Genomic DNA, 6000 nt, shown 5'->3' with positions numbered 1-6000 from the left:
ACGTGGGAGGGCGGAAATACAGGGGTCGAAAGGTCGCACCGCCTCCAAATTCGCCGCCCTGGTAGTCGGGGGGCCCCCGGTTCTAGATCCCGGATCGCAGGGTTCTAGATCGGTTCCGAGCGTATCATTTTTTAGTGCAAAAATCTCCTCACTTTGGTTCTACTGAGCATATGTCTTTATGTGTGTGCAAGAGGGCTGCCATTAATTGGACCATGTGCTCGGTGAAGGGTGGACAGAAAGGTCCGATCGGCCCGAAACTGACGTATGCGTCCCGTCACGGGGCCCTGGGACGGGTTCTAGAGTTCCGCGACCCTCTGACCTTTTTTCACGCTAATTGGCCACCAACAGCCCCATGGAATAAGTTGCACGTGGGACGTCAAAAAAACAGGGGCCAAAAGGGGTCGAAAGGTCGCAGCGGCCCCAAATTCGGCACGGCGGGGGTCCGGGGGCCCCCGGTTCTAGATCACGGATTTGGTGGTTCTAGGTCGGTTCTAAGTATGTGTTTCAGCCAAACGGTTTGAAGGAAACGCCCGATCGCCCCGAAACCGACACACGCGTCTCGTCACGGGCCCCGGGGACGGGTTCTAGAGTTCCGCGTCCCTCTGACTTTTTTTGGCGCTTATTGGCCACCAACAGCCCCATGGAATAAGTTGCACGTGGGACGTCAAATAAACAGTCGCCCTAAGGGGTCAAAAGGTCGTAGGACCTCGAGATTCGTCACGGACGACCGCCACGGGCCCCCGAATCGGGCCCCAGAGTATCGTGGCTCTAGATGCTCCCTGAGCCTAGTAGGCCCTCTAATCCTAACTGCTGAATTAACCCTAGCAGACACATGCTCCCATAGAGATCAATGGGAGACAGAGAGGTGCATAAAAAATAGCTAAAAATAAACTTGGCATGTCTCGACCTAGCCCGCTCGGTCTGTCGCAGAGGGCCACGCGACGCAACTTTATGCCGAGTTTGGGGCCCCTCGGACCCCCGGGGGCTGCGCGGGAGCCACTGACACGTGCAACTTATCCCATTCATTTTCATAGGCGTTTGGTGGACATCCGCACGTAACGGTCCCAATAGCTCCGAATGGCTCCAATTTGAAATCTGTGGCCCCTCAGGGTCCCCTCAGACGGTCCGCAAAGACTGGGGTCCGTAGTACCCCGTTAAGTGCGTTAGAGTCAAAAACAGCATCCCACCTGTAACCTATTTGACTGGTGCCCTAAATGCTGTCCGTGGACAGTCCATTTTTAGGCTAATTATGCATAATTAATAGCTTTAATGTACATAAGTGTGTTGTATTGTGGCCCCTGTGTGGTGTACAGTAGGTTTCACCTAATAAAACCACTGTAATTATGAAATATGACCTATTAATGCATTGACCACGGGCAGCCTATTTGGAACCCGTCAAATAAGTTGCAGGTGGGACTTCACCACATGTGATGAAATCGCCTAATCTTTACGGGGATTCACCCGCTGAAAATGTCTAAGTAAAAAACAGCATCCCACCTGTAGCTTATTCGACAGGGTCCAAATAGGCTGTTCATGGACAGTCCATTCGTGATCACATATGCGGTCAGCGGGACGAATAGGCTCTCAGTGGTCAGTGGGCAGGGCCACGGGCTGTCACTTAGATTGGCCGTGGACAAACAGGCCATTCAAATAAGTTGCAGGTGGGATGCTGTTTTATATTTTGATGTCATGACTGATAAAAATGAATAAAATTGATTAAATATCAATTTTACGTTCATCTCTGGGCCCCCCTGAGCGATTTGCAGCCTTCAGAACCCCGAAATTCCACTGTCCACGAACAGCCTAAATTTTTGAATGGGATAGATTGTACGTGGGACGTCCAGATCTCAGCCTCTGGACACAATTTGGAGCTGAAACCTGCGCTCCTGCACTCATCTGGACGTGCCCAGACAGTGCTGTGAATTTCAGGGAGTTTGGAGAAACTTGAAAATCCGACCCAAAAAATCTCAAAGATTTTGAGATTTTTTGGGTCGGATTTTCAAGTTTCTCCAATCTCTTTGAAATTCACACCATGGGCAGGGCATGTCCAGATGAGAACAGGAGTGCAGGTTTCATCTCCAAATTGTGTCCAGAGGCTGAGATCTGGACGTCCCACCTGCAACTTATCCCATTCAAAAATTTAGGCTGTTCGTGGACAGTGGAATTTCGGGGTTCTGAAGGCTGCAAATCGCTCAGTGGGGCCCATAGATTATCGTAAAATTGATATTTAATTATTTTTATGCATTTTTTAATCAATCATGACATTAAAATATAGAAAAGATCCCACCTGTAACTTATTCAACAGGGTCCAAATAGGCTGTTCGTGGATAGTTCATTTTTAGGCTAATTATGCATATTTAATAGTTTTAATGTACATCAGTGTGTTGTGTTGTGTCCCCAGTGTGGTTTACAGTAGGTTTGACCACATAAAACCACTGTAATTATGAATTATGACCTATTAATGCATTGACCACGGACAGCCTATTTGGACCCCGTCAAATAAGTTACAGGTGGGCCCTTACTTTGCCCACCTGTAACTTATTTGACAGGGTCCAAATAGGCTGTCTGTGGACAGTCCATTTTCAGTGGGCCCTTACTTTGCCCACCTGTAACTTATTTGACAGGGTCCAAATAGGCTGTTCGTGGACAGTCCATTCGTGGTCACATAGGCGGTCACATAGTGGGACGAATAGGCTGTCCGTGGTCAGTGGGCAGGGCCACGGGCTGTCACTTAGATTGGCCATGGACGAACAGGCCGTTCGTGGTCACTAGGCGGTCAGTGGGACGAATAGGCTGTCCATGGTCACTGGGCAGGGCCACGGGCTGTCACTTAGATTGGCCATGGACGAACAGGCCGTTCGTGGTCACTAGGCGGTCAGTGGGACGAATAGGCTGTCCATGGTCACTGGGCAGGGCCACGGGCTGTCACTTAGATTGGCCATGGACGAGCAGGCCGTTCGTGGTCACTAGGCGGTCAGTGGGACGAATAGGCTGTCCATGGTCACTGGGCAGGGCCACGGGCTGTCACTTAGATTGGCCATGGACGAGCAGGCCGTTCGTGGTCACTAGGCGGTCAGTGGGACGAATAGGCTGTCCATGGTCACTGGGCAGGGCCACGGGCTGTCACTTAGATTGGCCATGGACGAACAGGCCGTTCGTGGTCACATAGGCGGTCAGTGGGACGAATAGGCTGTCCATGGTCAGTGGGCAGGGCCACGGGCTGTCACTTAGATTTGCCGTGGACCTAACAGGCCGTTCGTGGTCACATAGGCAGTCAGTGGGATGAATAGGCTGTTCGTGGTCACATAGGCGGTCAGTGGGATGAATAGGCTGTCCGTGGTCAGTGGGCAGGGCCACGGGCTGTCACTTAGATTGGCCGTGGACGAACAGGCCGTTCGTGGTCACATAGGCGGTCAGTGGGACGAACAGGCTGTCCATGGTCACTGGGCAGGGCCACGGGCTGTCACTTAGATTGGCCGTGGACCTAACAGGCCGTTCGTCGTCACATAGGCAGTCAGTGGGACGAACAGGCCGTTCGTGGTCACACAGGCTGTCAGTGGGATGAATAGGCTGTTCTTGGTCACATATGCGGTCAGTGGGATGAATAGGCTGTTCGTGGTCACATAGGTGGTCAGTGGGATGAATAGGCTGTTCGTGGTCACATAGGCGGTCAGTGGGATGAATAGGCTGTACGTGGTCAGTGGGCAGGGCCACGGGCTGTCATTTAGATTGGCCGTGGACGAACAGGCCGTTCGTGGTCAAATAGGCGGTCAGTGGGACGAATAGGCTGTCCATGGTCAGTGGGCAGGGCCACATGCTGTCACTTAGATTGGCCGTGGACCTAACAGGCCCTTCGTGGTCACATAGGCAGTCAGTGGGATGAATAGGCTATTCGTGGTCACATAGGCGGTCAGTGGGATGAATAGGCTGTCCATGGTCACTGGGCAGGGCCACGGGCTGTCACTTAGATTGGCCGTGGACCTAACAGGCCGTTCGTTGTCACATAGGCAGTCAGTGGGACGAACAGGCTGTTCGTGGTCACATATGCGGTCAGTGGGATGAATAGGCTGTTCGTGGTCACTTAGGTGGTCAGTGGGATGAATAGGCTGTTCGTGGTCACATAGGCGGTCAGTGGGATGAATAGGCTGTACGTGGTCAGTGGGCAGGGCCACGGGCTGTCATTTAGATTGGCCGTGGACGAACAGGCCGTTCGTGGTCACATAGGCTGTCAGTGGGACGAATAGGCTGTCCTTGGTCACTGAGCAGGGCCACGGGCTGTCATTTAGATTGGCCGTGGACGAACAGGCCGTTCGTGGTCACACAGGCGGTCAGTGGGACGAATAGGCTGTCCGTGGTCACACAGGCGGTCAGGGGGACGAATAGGCCGTTCGTGGTCACATAGGTGGTCAGTGGGATGAATAGGCTGTTCGTGGTCACACAGGCGGTCAGGGGGACGAATAGGCCGTTCGTGGTCACATAGGTGGTCGGTGGGATGAATAGGCTGTTCGTGGTCACACAGGCGGTCAGGGGGACGAATAGGCCGTTCGTGGTCACATAGGTGGTCGGTGGGATGAATAGGCCGTTCGTGGTCACACAGGCGGTCAGGGGGACGAATAGGCCGTTCGTGGTCACATAGGTGGTCGGTGGGATGAATAGGCCGTTCGTGGTCACATAGGTGGTTAGGGGGACGAATAGGCTGTTCGTGTCAGTGGGCGGGGCCCCGGGCCGTCACTTTGGTTGGCCGTGGGCGAAAAGGCCGTTCGTGGTCACACAGGCGGTAAGGGGGACGAATAGGCTGTTCGTGTCAGTGGGCGTGGTCAGGGGGCGGTCCCAGGCTGTTCGCAGGTCACAGGTGGGACGAACGGGCGCTTCGTGGTCGGTGGGTGTGGTCAGGGAATTGCGCGAAAAGGCGGTCAGGGGGATGCGCGTGCGCTCCGTGGACGCCCGCCCGCAACCTGTTCGCCGCGCGTCGGATCGACTGCGGGTGGTCGGCGAGTCGCCCCCTTGTGGCCGATGCCCGGATTGCGAGCGAGGGGGCCGGATTTCGTCGTCCTCCCGCGGGGCCCCCGAGGCCCCCGGGCCCGAGGCGACGCCTCTGGCCCGCCCCGTCGGGCCCCCCCTGCGGCCTGGCGCCGTCGGCCGGGCCCCGAAAAATCATCTAGGGGGCGTCGCGCGGGGGTCAACTAACCTCCTACCACGAACTACCTTTTAAGCTGTCCGCGGACCCCTTCCCTAACGTGGTGGCCTAAAGAGAGTGGGGGAAGTTTGAGATGACAAGAATGAGCTTTAGTCAATGATTACGATAAAAAATGAAATAAAACCTTTTACATACACCTTTAAATTATCTTTTTTCCTTTGAGGATGTTCACTCAAAGAGTGAATGTAGATTGACACCTGAGAAGTGCCATTCCTCTGTGTTGTGAAATAAAATAATATGTCATTTAAAAAATACTGTTTTGTTTTATTTGTAATTGTTTGTAAAATATTGTTTAAGATTTACATACCTTGAGGAAGTTGTTCCTCAGCTTGCGAGGCTACAGTTGCCATCTCCAGGTCATCTTCCTCCTCAAAAAAATCCGTAGCAGCAGAGTCTGTAAAATAACATAAAACACTAAGCACATGTCACCAACACACTTGTATGCGTTAAGTGATACTCACCACATGTAAAGAGCTGTCTCCGGGCTGCGGACTCAGACGCAGGTGGTACACGTGGTCCTGCAGCTGTTGAACACGTATTTTCGTTAGACATATATACTGCATAATATATACTGTAATGATTTTAAAGCTTGCAAATCACTTACAGGGTTTGGCTGGAGACAAAATCTTTTGTGCCAGCTGTGAAGCAGATGAATGCTTCCCCCACGCCAACAGGGCCTTCACATTGGTCGCCAGCAGTGGGCTGTTCTTAGTGGCAGTAGGTGGAGGAGGAACAGACACAGTGGCAGTGGGCACAGCAGCAGTGATGACAGATGCAATGGGCACAGTGGTGGTGGGCACGTG

This window comes from Siphateles boraxobius, unplaced genomic scaffold (assembly GCF_051911475.1).
Source record: "Siphateles boraxobius isolate OS27281-9 unplaced genomic scaffold, OSU_SipBor_1 19, whole genome shotgun sequence".
In the NCBI taxonomy this organism is placed as follows: Eukaryota; Metazoa; Chordata; class Actinopteri; order Cypriniformes; family Leuciscidae; genus Siphateles; species Siphateles boraxobius.
This window is presented reverse-complemented; position numbering follows the sequence as displayed.